This window comes from Capricornis sumatraensis, chromosome 11, assembly GCF_032405125.1.
Source record: "Capricornis sumatraensis isolate serow.1 chromosome 11, serow.2, whole genome shotgun sequence".
Classification (NCBI taxonomy): Eukaryota; Metazoa; Chordata; class Mammalia; order Artiodactyla; family Bovidae; genus Capricornis; species Capricornis sumatraensis.
In genome coordinates, this window is record NC_091079.1 from 97572009 (window position 1) to 97591447 (window position 19439).

Here is a 19439-nt window from a genome sequence, read left to right on the forward strand (position 1 = left end):
CTCAGATATGCAGATGACACCACCCTTATGGCAGAAAGTGAAGAGCAACTAAAAAGCCTCTTGATGAAAGTGAAAGAGGAGAGTGAAAAAGTTGGCTTAAAGCTCAACATTCAGAAAAGGAAGATCATGGCATCTGGTCCCATCACTTCATGGGAAATAGATGGGGAAACAGTAGAGACAGTGTCAGACTTTATTTTTTGGGCTCCAAAATCACTTCAGATGGTGATTGCAGCCATGAAATTAACAGTCATTTACTCCTTGGAAGGAAAATTATGACCAACCTAGATAGCATATTCAAAAGCAGAAACATTACTTTGCTGACTAAGGCCCATCTAGTCAAGGCTATGGTTTTTCCTGTGGTCATGTATGGATGTGAGAGTTGGACTGTGAAGAAGGCTGAGCACCGAAGAATTGATGCTTTTGAACTGTGGTGTTGGAGAAGACTCTTGAAAGTCCCTTGGACTGCAAGGAGATCCAACCAGTCCATTCTGAAGGAGATCAGCCCTGGGATTTCTTTGGAAGGAATGATGCTAAAGCTGAAACTCCAGTACTTTGGCCACCTCATGTGAAGAGTTGACTCATTGGAAAAGACTCTGATGCTGGGAGAGATTGGGGGCAGGAGGAGAAGGGGACAACAGAGGATGAGATGACTGGATGGCATCACTGCCTCGATGGATGTGAGTCTGAGTGAACTCCGGGAGTTGGTGATAGACAGGGAGGCCTGGCGTGCTGCGATTCATGGGGTCGCAAAGAGTTGGACACGACTGAGCGACTGAACTGAACTGAACAGAGGTTAAAGCGTCTCTCTGGAATGCAGGAGACCTGGGTTTAATCCCTGGGTTGGGAAGATCCCCTGGAGAAGGAAATGGCAACCCATTCCAGTACTCTTGCCTGGAGAATCCCATGGAGGGAGGAGCCTGGTAGGCTACAGTCCATGGGGTTGCCAAGAGTCGGACACGACTGTTCTTTAGCTGCTCGGCTGTGACCGAGTCTTGGCAACCCCATGAATTGCAGCATACCATGCTACTCTTAAATAAAGAGAAAGTTCAGAAGTCAAGAAAAAGTGATAGTGAGAGAAGCACTTATGGTTGGAAAGTAGTGATCGGAAATCCTCTATTTCATAAAGTAAAAAGCACTGGAAAGTTTTTGTTTGTTTTTAATCAACATGTTCAGAACTTTGGACACTGACCAATGACTTATAAAAATTAGAAGATAATTTATTCAACAAAAATGGCTAAATCTAAAAGTGAGCTTTGTGATGTTTAACTTGCCTGAGCTCTTGAAAATCAGCAGCTCTGCAGTCTCAGTGAACACCAGCAGCTAGCAGCCACTGGAGGAGCCAGATGGTTTTGGAGCAGCCCAAAATGTCCCCTTCTTGGAAAATTGTCATAATCTTACCCATCTGGCAACTCTCATGAAAAACCCAGCTCACAGAGCTTGCCTTTATTTGGCCTAACTGAAATCCTACTCAGTGAGGACAGACACGTCCCTAAAGTTTTATAGAGGTGTCTGTTGCGACAATACCAATAGGGCCAAATAAGAGGATTGCCCAACACCTAAAAATCTGTGGAAGAAATGTCCACAGCATTCTGAAAAGCTCTGCGATAGTTCTGAAGACCCAGAAGCCCATGCACATGTACAGATCTGTGTTCATGATCAAGAAAGGCCCTCATGTTTTCCTTCTGGTTGATACTAATCCTCTGTGCAAGCAGAAAACGAAGTCTAAGTCACAAGGGGAGCTGCCAGAGCAATGGAGGTTTGCATCGGCCCCAAGTACCACTAGGCAGAAGGAAGGAGATATTGCTTCAAGGAATTTAAGGGCATATCTGTTGCATCATATTTTCCCACTATTCTTATGGAGATATACTTGACATAAAGCACTGTATAAGTTTAAGGCATACAGCATATTGATTTGCTTACATACATCATGAAAAAATCATCCCAGTAAGTAATGAACATCCATCATGCCATATAGATCCGACATTAAAAGAGTAGAAAATGATTTGCCTTGTGATGAGAGATCTTAGGATTCACTCTCTCAACTTTCATGTATAATATATAGCAGTGCTGATTATATTCATCACGTTGTATATTAAATCACTAAAACATTTAATCTTATAATGGAAAGTCTGTATTCTTCGGCAGCTTTCATGCAACTCTCCCCTCTTCACCCCCACCGCTGGACACCACGATTTTGATCTATTTTTCTTATAAGTTCGCTTGCTTTTGAGGTATAATTGACCTATAACAATAGGTATAAAACACAGTGATTCAATATTTCTATATATGTCAAATGATCCTAAGTCAAGTCACAGTCTGTAAACACGCAAAGGTCCATAATGATCGACGGTATTCTCTGCACTGTACACTCCATACCTGTGGCTCATTTGTTTCGCAACCAGATGTTTGTACCTCAATGCCATCACCTCTCTATCTCTTCTCTCACCCCTATTTCCTCGGGCAAGCACCTTTTTATTCTCTGGATACATGAGTCTGTTTCTGTTTTGTTACCTTTGCTCATTTGTTTTCGCTTCCAGGTTCCATAAATAAGTGAAACCAAGCAGTATTTCTCTTTCTCTGACTTATTTCATTATAAAGTGGCATTGCTAGGTCATATGATAGTTCCATTTTTAAAATTTGAGGAACCACCGTACTGTTTGCCACAGTGTCTGCCGTAAGTTATGTTCCCACCAACAGTGTATGAGGATTCCCTTTTCTCCACACCTTCACCAACACGTGTTGATTATCTTTCTGATATAGGCATTCTGACAGGTGTGAGATGATTTCTTACTGGAATTTTTATTTGCATTTCCTGATGATTAGTGATATTTGGTGTCTTTCCATGTGCCTGTTAATCACCTGTATGTCTTCATTGAAAAAAATATGTCTATTTCTCATCCTTTGCCCACATTTTAATTGGGTTATCATTTTTTGATGTTGAGTCGCATGACTTCTTTTCATACACTGGTTATTAACTCCTTATCAGAGACGCCCTTTGCAAATACCTTCTCCTATTTAATAGGTAGCTCAGCCTTGTAGCTCAGTTGGTAAAGAATCTGCTGGCAATACAGGACACCAAGGCTCAGTCCCTGGGTCGGGAAGATCCCCTGGAGAAGGGCAAGGCAACCCACTCCAGTGTTCTTGCCTGAAGAATCCCATGGACAGAGGAGCCCAGCAGGCTATAGTCCACGGAATCGCAAGAGTCAGACAGGACTTAGTGACTAAACCACCTTTGAGAGGTGGCCTTTTTGTTTGGCTGATAGTTTCCTTAGCTGTGCAAGAGCTCTTAGTCTGATGTATTCCCATGTTTAAAATGTTTACTTTTCTTCCTCTAAGGAGATAGAACTAAAGAGATAGAACCAAAAAATACTACTAAGATGAACATTTAAAGAATACAGACTGGTTTCTCCTACAAGTTTTACAGTTTTAAAAACTGCACTTAAAATTTTGATCCCATTAAGTTTATTTATATGTGTGATGTGAGAAAGCAATCCAGTTTGATTTTTTGGCATGTATTAATCCCATTTCCCAACATCATTTATATATTTAAAAACAAACAAAAACAAAAAGAAAACAGACTTTTCCCCAGGGTATATTTATGCCTCCTTTGTCACAGAATAAATGCTCATACAAGTATGGGCTCATTCCCACCCTCCCTATCCTATTCCATTTATCTCTGTAGCTGCTTTTGAGCCAGTTCTATAATGTTTGATGAAACCGAGGTAGATGTTTTTCTAGAATTCCCTTGCATTCTCTATGATTAAGCCAATGTTGGCAATTTGATCTGTGGTTCCTCTGCCTTTTCTAAACTCAGCTTGGACATGTGGAGGCTCTCAGCTGACATAATGCTAGCATGCAGGATTTTCCAGCATAACCTTCCTAGCATGAGAGGTGAGTGCAACTGTCTGGTGATTTGAACATTTATTCGTACTGCCCTTCTTGGGGGTTGGGAGAAAGACTGACCTTTTCCAGTCTGGTGGCCACTCTAGGGTTTTCCAGATTTGCTGACATATTGAGTACAGCAATTTGATAGCATCATCTTAAAGAGATGAGAATACAAGACCATCTTACCTGTCTGCTGAGAAACCTGTATGCTGGTCAAGAAGCAACAGTCAGAAACATACATGGAACAATGGACTGGTTTCAAACTGAGAAAGGTGTATGGCAAGGCTGTTTATTGTCACCCTGTTTATTTAAATTATATGCAGAGCACATCATGAGAAATGCCAGGGTGGATGTGTTACAAGATGGAATCAAGTTAGCAGCCTCAGATATGTGGACACCTCTCTAATGGCAGAAAGCAAAGAGAAAATAAAGAACCTCTTGATGAAGGTGAAGGAGAAGAGAGAAAAGGCCAGCTTAAAACTAGATATTAAAAAAGCTAAAATCATGGCCTCCAGTCCCATCACTTAATGACAAATAGAAGGGGAAAAGGTGTAAGCAGTAACAGGTCTCCCCTTCTTGGGCTTAAAAATTATTGCAGTTGGTGGCCTCAGCCTTGAAATTAGATGATTGCTTCTTGGCAAGAAAGCTATGGCAAGCTTAGACAATGTGTTAAAAAGCAAAGACATCGATTTGCCAACAAAGGTCCATGTAGTCAAGGCTATGGTCTTTCAGTAGTTACACACAGCTGTGAGAGCTGGACCATAAATAAGGCTGAGCACTGAAGAATTGATGCTTTAGAACTGTGGTGCTGGAGAAGACTCTTGAGAGTCCCTTGGACAACAAGGAAATCAAACTCGTCAATCTTAAAGGAAATCAACACTGAATACTCATTGGAAGGACTGATGCTGAAGCTCCAATACTTTGGTCACTTGATGCAAACAGCTGACTCACTGGAAAAGACCCTGATGCTGGGAAAGATTAAAGGCAGGAGAAGAAGGGGACGACAGAGGATGAGAGGGTTGGATGACATCACTGATGCAATGGGCATGAACTTGGGCAAACTCTGGGAGATGGTAAGATTAAGGAGGCCTGGTGTGCTGCAGCCCCTGGGGTCACAAAGAGCTGGACATGACTGGGTGACTGAACAACGTACTGTTTGAAGACTGTGGCTGCCAGCGCCCGTGTCCTCATTGTAGAATACTCTCCCAAAACGGTTCCCACGCGAGTCTGTGTCTGCAGGGTGAGCTCGAGTTGGCGCCTGCCTCTCAGGAAACTCACTCTCCAAGATGAGCAAGTGGGTCTGACCAAGAGCCCTTTCAAATCATTGCTTTGTCTTGGGTCTCAGGTTGTTAGATATTATGTGCACCCTTTAAAAGTGGAATCTCTACTCGCCACTGCCCTCTATCTCTTTCTAAAATAAGCTGCTCTTGGCTTCAAAACCAAACTTTCTCTGTGTTGGTCTTCCTAGTGCAGGACCCCCAGGCTGGGGAGTCAAGTGTGGGGCTCAGACCCCTCGCTGCTGGGGGAGAACCGGTCCTTCCTCTAGGGGTAATGGTCTTGACTGTATCTTATCTCCGTTTCTCATCCCAGTCTCACGGAGGTTCCTTTTTTATTTCTTTGGTTATAGAAGATCTTTCTGCAAGTTTTTTGATTTTTCTCATTGAGAGTTACTTTGTAAATAATTGTAGTTTAGGTGTGTCCATGAGAGGAAGTGAGCTCAACTGTGCCATGTTGGCCCGTTTATCCAATGATTATCTAACCTTTAAGCTAACTGAGCAGAGACTTTAGTGGCTGCTCATAAGAAACAATACTGATTTTACCAAATTGGTTCAAGAGTCATTAAACCACAAGAAACAGCAACAAAAATGGCACCTATAACAAATCCTGGGGTAGGGAGAAGGGCGTGAATTTTGCTTTTGGAGTTTTCATGTTATATTATTTAAAATATTCAATTTTAAACTCAGAATCTGAAGATACAAATAAACAGAATAATATAGACATATGCAGAAAAAAATGAATTTTAAAGAGCAGTCAGTGAAAACAATCCCTGAAGTTGAATAGCACTCTGAAACAAGCCTAAACTTTCAGAAACATTCCCTAGAAGTCTCAAAAGTAGATGTCATTCTAAAAATGCATATTTTTTAAAGGGAACAATTGCTTTTTCCTAAGTATAGAATGCTTAATTAATAATTCAAATATATTTGAAAATAAGGATGTTTACCAGATACTTGGACTATGTTGCCTAGAATAAACAGTTGTTCATTAACACCAAATAAATTCTGACTACTTAATGACTAACTAAACAGGAAAAATTAAATACTGGTTTTTCTAAAAATGTAGCTACTGGGATCATGATATGAGGAATGTAAAGCATGAGACTAATAATTCATAGTGAAAGTAGAAAAAACCTCAGCTGTTATCAATAACTCTATTTATCAAATTTTAATTATATTTCTTGCAGTTGCATGTTCTTTGATTTTGGTGAAGTAATCGATGTATTATTTTTCAAAAAATTGATTCTAGTTCATAACTGTGTCAGTGTTAAATAAGATACCATGGTTTATCTCCTTAGCTTGGTATAAATTTCCACAATTAAAATGTTTTTTTCAATATAGCTACTGACAATGGGTAATGTTAAAGTGATGTTGAAAGTAAAGATATCCTGCCTCACCATGCACTGTATGAATTTTTTATTTGTATAGTCCTTTTGAAATTTTCAAGGAAACATGATCAATACAAAGCAAAGAATGTTTATATTTTTATTGATGCTGAAGAAATCAAGGCCACACACATGTAGTTTTAAAAACCTTAATCTCAATAGCCTAATCTTTAGGCTAAAAATGAAAAAAAAAATATTGTTTTCATTTGTGCTTTCATTTAGGTTAAGCAAGTATGTGTTCATAGAATATTAAAAAAAATCATTCTGCAGTTTTATTAACAGAAAATGAAATGAAAACTGCAACATGACATAAAGTGACGCTTGATCTCCTGGACTACGTGAAGATATGCTTTACATGATTTATGTTAAAAGTTAACTAACCGAACCCTTAATGCTAGCTGATTGTTGCTTTTTTAACTTTCAATTTGTCTGGGGTAGGCTGTGTAGTAAAAGAAAATCATTTGGTAGAATCCAGGTTTTTTCATTTTGAAAATTTTCTGGGAAAATTTATTAAGTGTATGGGAAATTTTCCTCGAGCAGTTCTGTAGACAAGAGAGTGGATACAATAAATGTCTTTCTGTGAGCTGGACATGGAGGTCTTTTTGAAGGATGATAATCAGGTGAGATGATGCAATATGTTTATTATGGTTCCAGATAGAAGAGATATCATTGTGAAATGCTTAAGAGACAAAGGGGCAAGAGTAATAGCCAAGGAGATTTATCTCTCTGCAACCACAAGGACCACAATTGTGTGATCACTCACCTAGAGCCAGACATCCTGGAATGTGAAGTCAAATGGGCCTCAGAAAGCATCACTATGAACAAAGCTAGTGCAGGTGACGGAATTCCAGCTGAGGTACTTCAACTCCTAAAAGATGATACTGCACTCAATATGCCAGGAAATTTGGAAAATTCAGCAGTGGCCGCAGGACTGGAAAAGGTCAATTTTCTTTCCAACAAACTACCACACAACTGCATGCATCTCACATGCAAGCAAAGTAATGCTCAAAATTCTCCAAGACAAGCTTCAACAGTACGTGAACCAAGAACTTCCAGATGTTCAAGCTGGATTTAGAAAAGGCAGAGTAAACAGAGATCAAATTGCCAACATCCATTGAATCATAGAGAAACAAGAGAGTTCCAGAAAAACATCTACTTCTGCTTTATTGACTACAGCCAAGCGTTTAATTATGTGGATCACAACAAACTGTGGAAAATTCTTAAAGAGACGGGAATACCAGACCACTTGACCTGCCTCTTGAGAAACCTGTATACAGATCAAGAAGCAGCAATTAGAACTGGATCTGAAACAACAGACTGGTTCCAAACTGGGAAAGGAGTACATCAAGGCTGTATACTGTCACCCTGCTTATTTAACTTAAATGCAGAGTACATCATATGAAATGCCAGTCTTGATGAAGCACAAGCTGGGAATCAACATTACTGGGAGAAATATCAATAAGTTCAGATATGCAGATGACACCACCCTTATGACAGAAAGCTAAGAGGAACTGAAGAACCACTTGATGAAAGTGAAAGAGGAGAATAAAAAGTTTGCCTTAAAACTCAACACTTAAAAAAAACACAAAGTTCATGGTATCTGGTCCCATCACTTCATTGCAAATAGTTTAGGAAACAATGGAGTCAGTGACAGACTTTATTTTCTTGGTCTCCAAAATCACTGCAGATGGTGACTGTAGACATGAAATTAAAAGTCCCTTGCTCCTTGGTAGAAAGGCTAAGACCAACCTAGACACCATATTAAAAAGTAGAGACATTGCTTTGCCAACAAAGATCCATCTAGTTGAAACTATGGTTTCTCCAGTCACCATATATGGATGTGAGAGTTGGACTATGAAGAAAGAAGAGTGCTAAAGAATTGATGCTTTTGAGCTGTGGTGTTGGAAAGACTCTTGAGGGTCCCTTGGACTGCAAGGATATCAAACCAGTCAATCCTAAAGGAAACTAATCCTGAGTATTCATTGGACAGACTGATGCTGAAGCTGAAGCTCCAATACTTTGGCCACATGCGGTGAAGGACTGACTCATTGGAAAAGACCCTGATGCTGGCTGGGAAAGACTGAAGGCAGAACGAGAAGGGGATAACTGAGGATGAGATGTTTAGATGGCATCATGAACTCACTGGACATGAACTTGAGCAAGCTCCAGGAGAGTGGAGGACAGAAGAGCCTGACGTGCTGCTTTCCAAGAGGTAATGAGAGCTGGACAGGACTTAGCAACTTAACATTTTCAGGAATTAAAATCGGTAAGTCTTGTGAATGACAAAAGGAGAAAAAGTTAGTTTAGGCCTAATGTTGATGGAAGGGTTTCAAATGAACTTATCTGAGAGAACGGCTTGAAAGAATTGTTGGACTAAAATAATACTTCTGATGAGCGCATATTGAGTAATGTCAGGGGACCACATGTAAATAGCCGCTGAATAAATGTACATAGATTAAGGACTAGAGTGCAGGAGACAGGTTGGTGTGTGAGATTTGCAAGATGGCAAAAACTGTGCAGGAGGCTTAATGTTCATTGACACCATGGAAGATGCAGCGTATATTGTTTTCAGAGATTTCAGTAGTGAATTAACCTTCTTATTTGTTGATTTCACATTTTTAGAGAGTAACGCTTTAGTTTTCACATCTCTAAAGTTAATGATTTCTTTTATCTCATATACATATAACTATATACATAGAGTTATATATATAACAATAAACCAGTGACTGAACATTCAAGGGAAAAAAATTACTGTGAAAAGCAAACACCAATCACCATTATTTAGTAAAGTCATTGTGCTATCCAAGACATCATTCTAAATCTCTTTACTTGTTGTATGTCTCTTAATACTCTCAACATTCTTATAAGATATGTACTATCTTGATTCCAGTACTGAGATTAAGAAGCTGAAACAAGTGAGCTAAGTTCATTGATTATTTAAGGAGAACATTTATTGAGTTACAACACTGCACCATTCACTGAACCTGTGGTGGATATGCAATAACAAATAAGATGGCCAGTGTCCCTATTTTTCAGTGATAACAAACTATATGAAGAAAACAAAACGGTGAAAGGAGTATATAATAGGTAAAACTTGGATCAACTGTTGGGACAATAACTTGTCCAAAGTCACGCAGTTAATTAATGCATACTGTGATTTGAACTCAGTTCCGTGAGGGTGGAGATTTTGTCCCTTCTTTATCACTGTTGCTTTGTCAAAATATCTCTTAACTATTTGATGACTATAAGCAGCAATGGCTAATATTCCTTGGTGGTGTGTCATGCATTGTACTATATGATTTCTGTAATATTTTTAAATATTCATAAGAACACTAATGTTATTCTTAAGACTTTTGAATTCAGATTTTACAACAGCAAAATAAATTGTTCAAGTTTGCACCGATTGTTTAGGACTTGTATTTTAAATTGATATCTCTCAAAGTCCAAAAGGAGGAGTGTCTCACTAATGTTCATTTGAAGTAAACCTTTTCATTCCTCGCGGGTCTGAGGATATTGCCATTTTGTGAGTCTTGATGAGAGGACATAGGAAAGGCCCATATTCTTTTCTCCCCAAATCTGGATGTTTACCTAAAACAGTCACCAGGACTAGTGATCTCAGGAGAAGAGGAATTCACAACACTTCCAGAATGCATTAATCCATTAATAGAGGAAAAAAGAAATGACGAAACTGATAACTACCTAAATCTAAAATTGTAAACATGTCATAGCGTAGATTAAGAGTAAAAATACCCCTCTTTGGTTCAAGTGGTATGGCTTAATGTATAGAATCACATTTTCAATGATTAATGAGTTATTATCATTAATGTGTATGCCCCATAGAAGGAGATGAAACTTGGTCTGGGCCCATTCTGGCTCTTGTGATATAGAATAACAATGAATAAATCCTAAAGAAATCCACTTTGGCAATGAAGTTGCCAAAAAAAAAAAAAAAAGGACATAAATTTAAAATTGTGCTTTGCTTTCTGTATTATAGATATTTAAAATTTTGGCATATTATAATATGCCAACTCTCAAAACCATTATGATTTCATATGTAAATTATATAAAACAGTGTTTTTAGTGTACTACGTGATATAATATATGTATTTGATGTCTTGACAATGATTGCTGTTATACCTTATATAATTTAAGCAAAGTTAGAAAATCTGTTGACATTTCAGCCTCTGGCCAGGAAATGCTTCAAGGCAGGTTGAAGATAAATCACTGTTAAGTGCAGGGATCAGTTGATAGTAAGTAACGGAATGCCTTATCTTCCATATTCTCGTGAACTCCTCATTAAGCATGCTCTGAGGACACGCTGCAAAATTGGCAAGCCAGGATAGAGCCGTAGGCTGTTCCACATCAGCTCGCACAGTAATTTGGTTTGCTGCAACACTGAAGATATCCATCCGCTGCTTTCTTAGAAGAAATGCATCAAAATATTCTTTTGATTCGAAAATGTAGTGCCCCATTTCCCATAACACGATGAAATTATTTGTTCTCCACATTCCCTACATTTTCAAAGACCAGATATACTGTAAAAGAGTCTACTGTGTTCTCTTTAGTTTGATTTCCCGAGTCTGTGACTGATTCAGCCTCCTACATCGTGCCGCCGCTGCTGCTAAGTCACTTCAGTTGTGTCTGACTCTTCGCCACCCCATGGACTGCAGCCTACCAGGCTCCTCCATCCATGGGATTTTCCAGGCAAAAGTACTGGAGTGAGGTGCCATCGCCTTCTCCACTACGTCATGCTAGCAACTATCAAAGCTGATTCAATATCTCTACCTATTGCATTTTTGGAGAAGGAAATGGCAACCCACTCCAGTATTCTTGCCTAGAGAATCTCGTGGACAGAGGAGCCTAGTGGGTTGCTGTCCATGGGGTCGCTCAGAGTCGGACACGACTGAAGCGATTTAGCAGCAGCAGCAGCATTGGGTTTTTTAAGTGCCAAACTCAATCGTTGGCACTGGGGTTACAATGGTGAACAAAACTGATTACTATTTCTGTTCTCATGGAGACTCCTTGTCAAGGAAAATCTATAGCTAAACTAATTTTTCTATTCACATTAAATGCTCACATACTTCCTGCCTACTTTAATTTCTCAAGTGGCGTATTGATTTTTGTTCAGGTCCTAAGACTCTGTATGCACAAACATAGTCAACGTATTGTAAATGAACAAACAAGTTCAAAGTGGCAAATGTAAATAGAAATGAGCAATGATGTGAAAGGTAGATAGTTAATCTCACTCATGCAAGCATCCAAAGATAAACCAGAAACGATTAAAAATATGGTGTCAACTTCTTTTTAGTTGGATAAAAATGCAGAGAAAAAGACCAGTCACTAGCATGCCTATTTATAGCTCTAGCATAAGACTAGGTGGGACGAAGGTAATCTATCACCTAACAGTTTATTGCCTGTGATCATTGCATTTTTTATGATTCTCGTCTTTCATGCACATCGATTTCTCTCATGTTGCAACTCAAGAACTGTAAATGATGAATGATAGTGTTCACAATTAAGCCATTAAGGCAACATAGTCTTATAATAATATGAAGGTATTTAATAAAGTAAGTTCCAAGTGAAGAAGCGGAAGTTCATTTTTCCATTCTTTTCTGAGACAATAATATGAAGATCCCGTATAGACCTAATTCTAAGTCTGTGCTCACCAACGTCACCATTTACAATGGTTCTAGACTGCAAGCTTCCTTTTATTCTTGGCATCTGCTTCTCTAAGATTTCCAGTTATTTATTTATTTATTTATTTATTTTTTTTTTTTAAATTTTTTTTTAATTAAATTTTAAAATCTTTAATTCTTACATGTGTTCCCAAACATGAAACCCCCTCCCACCTCCCTCCCTTTAGATCTCACTGCAATATGCTAAGCAACAGCCCACACTCATCTGATGTGTGTAAAATTTATCAGTCACTTGGTAAACAGCATATCATTTGGCTGAGATATATACTTTCTACTTCGGTGTATATACTTTCTACTCCAAACATATATTTTAATATATACTATACGCATAATATTAGTGAATATACATGGATGAGTGTTTATATAAATGAATACACATATATACACATAAAATGTGAGAGATATCTAAAGACTGGATTGAGCCAGATTTTCAGATAATTTCAACTTTTAGATTATAATGCTTTTGATCTTCATGGATTTGCCTTTACTGGTTTGAAGTTTTGTCATTTTACACTTAGTTTGCTTTGAGGCATATGTACATCAGAATTCATATTAAACAAATTTTATGATTTTCTTTATTGTGATGGCATTTTGAATGATATCATCTCCCACATTACATGGAATCTTCTTTCAGAAAAATACTATTGGGTTGGGAGTGGGAAAATTATTCTCCTGAACCAAGACAATACTTTAAATCTTTTGAAACCAGTGATTTTTAAAAATACTCATATTTTTTTTCTTATTTTACCATTACTTTAGCCACCTGGAACCTTATAATAAAATAATTGCTTTACTTTTTTATAAGCATTTTTTTCAAATGTTTTATTTTCTTACGTATTTTTTTTAACAGTTTAAATTTTACTCTCCTACTTTTATTATGAGGGCATCTGCTAATCCATATTTATGGTGTTAGACAATAGAATATTTTTAAGTTGTTGATTACACATTTCCAATAGAAGTAATCTGGGCTTCCTTCCATTCAATCCTATTCTTCTGGGGTGCAGAGTAACCCTTCACGGCACAGGACAAGTTCAATTTGTCAGTTTAATGACAGAGGTACAAAGAGAATATATCTGGTCTACGGATATGAAGAGATTTTGTATTTCTTGTCAGTGTGGAATCAAACAGAGAAGGAAACCAGAGCAGCTGTCTTTTCACAAAGGATTCTGGTTTTACTTCACTGAATTCTTTTCACTATGGATTGACTCATAGTCTGTGCATCGTTAGAGCACTTCACTTTCTTTGGATTTGTTTTTACCTGCTCAGCACTTTTCAGCGCCCGTGCGATGTTTCACATTAATAAAGGCTTCCTTATTGGTTGAGCTCAGTAATTCTTTGGTAAAAGTGACGATTGGAAGTGACAGCTCAGAGAAGAGTATAGACAAGACACGGATAAGGAGAAGACCTCAATTAAAAGGTACGAGTCTCATTTTTTTCTCACCTGAGTCTATGTGTTTGTGTATGTGTCAATCAATTTTTAGTTTATAAATATAAAACATTCAGAGGGCTTGGGATAACCAGGAAAGCAAGAGGGGGCACGGTGGAATAGAAGTGACCATGTACGTTAGGCACGTTCTCCCCGTTCAGGTTCACTAGCAAAATCATTTAGGCCATTTGAAAAGTTTACCCTGTCGATTATTGTTTGATAATTGTATGTTAGATGTGAGTTCAAGAGCTTCAGACGTGGAAACGACTTCTTTGTATCTTGAATTTTGATGAATCTGTTTTCAAAATAAGCAGATTATACTCTGCCTTCACTTTTAAAATAACTAACAATAACCATAGAATCAGATTCAATGTTCTGTATTTTCTGCTGAAAGAACATATATGACTTTTCTTGTAATTAAACTACTCTTGCTATTTAGTACCCCTTAACATCAGCTATATTTGCAATCACTTTGGGCTGCATATGTAAAGTATCACTGGAAGTGGTAAGAATAATTTTTTTTTTTTACTTTAGGTCACATCAGAGGCTTTTTGCAGGATGTTATACTTAACACATATTGCATAATCTACTCTTAGGAGAGGAAATGTTGAAGAAACATGTGTACGTGTACGTATCTGTCTTTGTGCTGAAATGAAAACGCATCAGTGGCTCATTGCTAGCAGAGACAGGAAATGGCACCTTACTGACAGGTGATACACGGGCCCTTCTCACTCTAACTTGATGCATTATGATTTCGGAAATATGAGAAGATACGTTTAACCAGAAAGTGAAGAAGGAAACAAATGAATAAACCTACTGATAATGAAGACATTCTTCATAGCTAAGAAAAACAATGATAAACGCACAGAGCTAGTATTTTAAAAGTTCACCAAATCCATGATCTTGGATAAAACTTAAAATTACTTGTAAGCAAATTTAAAGAATGAATAAACCTTTGTTTATAATAATATGAATAAGAAATTGCAGCCATTGTTTAGAGATGTTTAATTGAGGGGTGCAGCTTAAGTTTGGATATTTCCCAAACATTTCGCCTACGAAGCAAAGAACAGAAATTTTTCTTTGATGATATATGGCTTATTTACATGAAAATACAAACTGTAAAGTATCTCTATTTTCATAACAATTACCTATCAAACCCTTATCAGATACAGTTTATAGATAAAGTGATCAAAATTTCTTTAACTTCTGGAATTTTTTGACTTAAGCAACAAATTTTTCTTTTTTTGGATTGAATTTGCTTGAAATTATTGCTCAACATTGTTAGTGGGATCTGGTGACTGACAAACAGAATTTTCTTATTTTTGAAGGAATTGCTAAAGTAGAATAGGCAAAGAAATTGCAAAGCTCTAAAGCTAAAATAAATTTAGCTAGCAAACATTTATTGTGAGTAATTTGTTGGAAGCATAGATAAAAAATAATTGAATGATGTATTTTTTTCTGTAAAAAGATATATATGTTTCCTATTAGTTAAAAAATTGATCATATTCACATAATATGAATAACTAATAAACACAAAAAAAAATAAAAGAAAATATACTTAGTGAAGAATACCATAAAACAGTCTCAGTTCAGTTCAGTTCAGTCACTCAGTCGTGCCTGACTCTTTGCGACCCCATGAAGTGCAGCATGCCAGGCCTCCCTGCCAACTCCCGGAGTCCACCCAAACCCGTGTCCATCACTTTTGGTGAAGGTGATACACACAAACTATTTTCAACACAGAAACTTATTAGAAATTGTTCATGTTACTTGCGTAACACTCACTTAATATAGTTTTGTTGACAGTGACAGAAAGTGAAAGTGAAAGTCGCTCAGTCCTGTCCAACTCTGTGGGACCCCACGCACTGCAGCCCGCCAGGCTCCTCTGTCCATGGGATTCTTCAGGCAAGAAGACTGGAGTGGGCAGCCATTCCCTTCTCCCCAGTCCAGGGATGGAACCCAGGTCTCCCGCATTGGAGGCAGACGCTTTAACCTCTGAGCCACCAGGGAAGCCCAGTGACAGAAAATAAAACATTATTCATTATTTTTATTGCTGGGTTAACATTCAATATAGAATTTTTTTTTTAAGACAGAATAACCTGAATAACCATCTTGATTTTGAAGGCTATATAGGGAAATTTTCAGGCTGCTTCTACTATTTATTTTAAATCTAGCTTCCCACATTTAGCTCACATTTGTGTTCCCAAAATTTAGAATATTATGCCTTCCATTATCAGTCTAGGTCTATACCAAATAGAAATTGATGTTCAGAAAGACTTTATGATGCTTTCTATCATAACATTTTGGGCTGGGATTAAACAGGAGAAACTTGCAGCTTCAATGTTTAACCTGAAAGTTTGATTTTTTTTCCCCAACAGTTTTCAATCAAGAGATTTTTAAAAATAAATTCTAATTTATTTTGGGACTCTTTCAAACTGCATTTCTGTAAAGAAATGTATCATTATTCCTTTCTTGTGACTGGATCTTTTGTGCATGCAAACTGATGAATGCCTCTTTTGTGTAAATAATCTTGAATTTTAATGAAGTGTAAAGTGAAGTGAAGTTGCTCACTTTGTGTCCGACTCTTTGCGACCCCATGGACTGTAGCATACCAGGCTCCTCCATCCATTCCAGGCAAGAATGTCCTTTCTTTCTCCGGGAGATCTTCCCAAGCCAGGGATTGAACCCAGGTCTCCCACATTGTAGGCAGACCAGACGCTTTACCATCTGAGCCGCCAGGGATGTCACAATGAAGTGTAAAAGCGGAAGCTAGAACTTTCAGATGGATACAGTATTCTTTACTACAGGATTATCAAACAATAAATTGGGAAACTTCTTTGGGGCTAGGATGGGATTTTGCTACTTCTACATAGGCAGTATTTTTCACCTTGTCATGAAAAAGAAAGGCTGGAAGATTTCACTGAGATCGTGGTATCTGGTCTATGACTTCATGGCAAGTAGAAGGGGACAAGGGGGAGGTAACGACGAGTCTCCTCTTCTTGGGCTCAGTCACTGTGGATGGTGACTGCAGCCAGGAAATCAGATGACTGCCTCTTGGCAGGAAAGCTATGACAAACACAGACAGTGTGTTCAAAAAGCAAAGACATCACTTGGCCAGCAAAGGTCCATCTAGTCAAAGCTACGGTGTTCCCTGTAGTCAAGTATGGATGTGAGAGTTGGACTATAAAGAAAGCTGAGCGCTGAAGAAGTAATGCTTTTGAACTGTGGTGTTGGAGAAGACTCTTGAGAGTCCCTTGGACTGCAAGGAGAGCCAACCAGTCCATCCTAAAGGAAATCAGTCCTGGATGTTCACCGGAAGAACTGATAACGAAGCTGAAGTTGCAATACTTTGACCACCTGATGTCAACAGCTGACTTATTCTAAAAGACCCTGATGCTGGGAAAGATTAAAAGCAGAAGAGGGTGACAGAATGAGATGTGTGGATGGCATCACCAATTCAAAGGACATGAACTTGGTCAAACTCCAGGAGACAGTGAGGGTCAGGGAAGCCTGGTGTGCTGCAGTCCATGGGGTCATGAAGAGTGGGACACAACTTGATGACTGAACAACAACAAAGAAGATTCCATGCTTACACATGAAAGGATTTCAGGTAATAATCAAACACATGTTCTTTCACTAAATTGGGTGATTGTAATTACTCAGAGGGTAGACATTTTCACTGCCAAAGCCTTAATCAGTCAACCTAATTAATATTTTGTGTTCCCCTATATGACTGTACAAGACCTCTAAGCTTTAAGATGATCCAACTTGCAGTAATAATAAGCTTGCAGAAATTAATCAGTACTCAACTTATCAAATATTTAAGTGGAAGCAGACACTGTATTGTCTGTCATTTAGATAAAAATCCATGTAACTGTGAAATACAACTGAAACAATTACACACTTGAAATATGATTCTGCTAGAATTCATTACAATATTCTGATTCTTCATCATGTGCTATTCTACTGCATATATTGATATTGGGATGACCTCATTAATTATACTGACAGAGTAATGGATAAGGGTTGTATTACCCTATCATTAATGGCTATGGAGGAAAGCTTAAGTGTCATTTTCAATTCCTTTAACACTGAGTATTAGAATAACATAAAGATTAAAAGCTTAACACTAGTGTAATTGTCACTTTTAAAAATATATCTGAAGCCTTTCAGTCTAAGGAAGAGAATGTTTGGACTTTTCACATTTTTGTACAGCAATGCAGTTGAAATGATGAAATCACTAAATCTGAGTCACGTCTTCTCAAGTGACAAAGGAAGATATATCTGTTTAAGCTTTCAGTTCTGTTCAGTTCAGTCGCTCAGTCGTATCTGACTCTTTGCCACCCCATGAACTGCAGTGCACCAGGCCTCCCTGTCCATCACCAACTCCCTGAGTTCACCCAAACTCTTTTCCATCGAGTCGGTGATGCCATCCAGCCATCTCATCCTCTGTTGACCCTTCTCCTCCTGCCCCCAATCCCTCCCAGCATCAGGGTCTTTTCCAATGAGTCAACTCTTCCAATGAGGTGGCCAAAGTACTGGAGTTTCAGCTTTAGCATCATTCCTTCCAAAGAAATCCCAGGGCTGATCTCCTTCAGAATGGACTGATTGGATCTCCTTGCAGTCCAAGGGACTCTCAAGAGTCTTCTCCAACACCACAGTTCAAAAGCATCAATTCTTTGGTGCTCAGCCTTGTCCACAGTCCAACTCTCACATCCATACATGACCACTGGAAAAACCATAACCTTGACTAGACAGATCTTTGTTGGCAAAGTAATGTCTCTGATTTTGGGTAGCAGAGTAATGTCTCTGCTATTTAGGTTGGTCATAACTTTCCTTCTAAGGAGTAAGTATCTTTTAATTTCATGGCTGCAATCACCATCTGCAGTGATTTTGGAGCCCAAAAAAATAATTTAAGTTTTAAAGTGGAAGTAAACATCCATTCTCACTGTGGGAAGAAGTTAATTTTATCAGCACATGTAAAATATTTTTTCCAAATGCAGACATGAAGCAGAGTAACATATTTAATCAGATTGTAGAATTATGTTTTTTCCTAAACCGAGAAGAACTGTGACTATATAATTAAATAATAATAGTCTTAGCTACTTGTTTTATACAATGTTTGCAAATAGAGAAGTATAGTAGTTCTCCCTTATTCATGGGGGACACCAAGACCCTCAGTAGATGCCTGAACCAAATGCCTAACCACGCTTAGGACAGAACCAAACCCTTACTATAACAAAGTTTAATTTATAAATTAGGCACAGTGAGAGATTAACAAGCTGGATCATGCAAAAAGCAAGAGAGTTTCAGAAAAACATCTATTTCTGCTTTATTGACTATGCCAAAGCCTTTGACTGTGTGGATCACAATAAACTGTGGAAAATTCGGAAAGAGATGGGAATACCAGACCACCTAACCTGCCTCTTGAGAAATCTATATGCAGGTCAGGAAGCAACAGTTAGAACTGGACATGGAACAACAGGCTGGTTCCAAATAGGAAAAGGAGTACATCAAGGCTCTATATTGTCACCCTGCTTATTTAACTTCTATGCAGAGTACATCATGAGAAACACTGGGCTGGAAGAAGCACAAGCTGGAATCAAGATTTCCGGGAGAAATATCAATAACCTCAGATATGCAGATGACACCACCCTTATGGCAGAAAGTGAAGAGGAACTAAAGAGCCTTTTGATGAAAGTGAAAGTGGAGAGTGAAAAGTTTGGCTTAAAGCTCGACATTCACAAAACGAAGTTCATGGCATCCGGTCCCATCA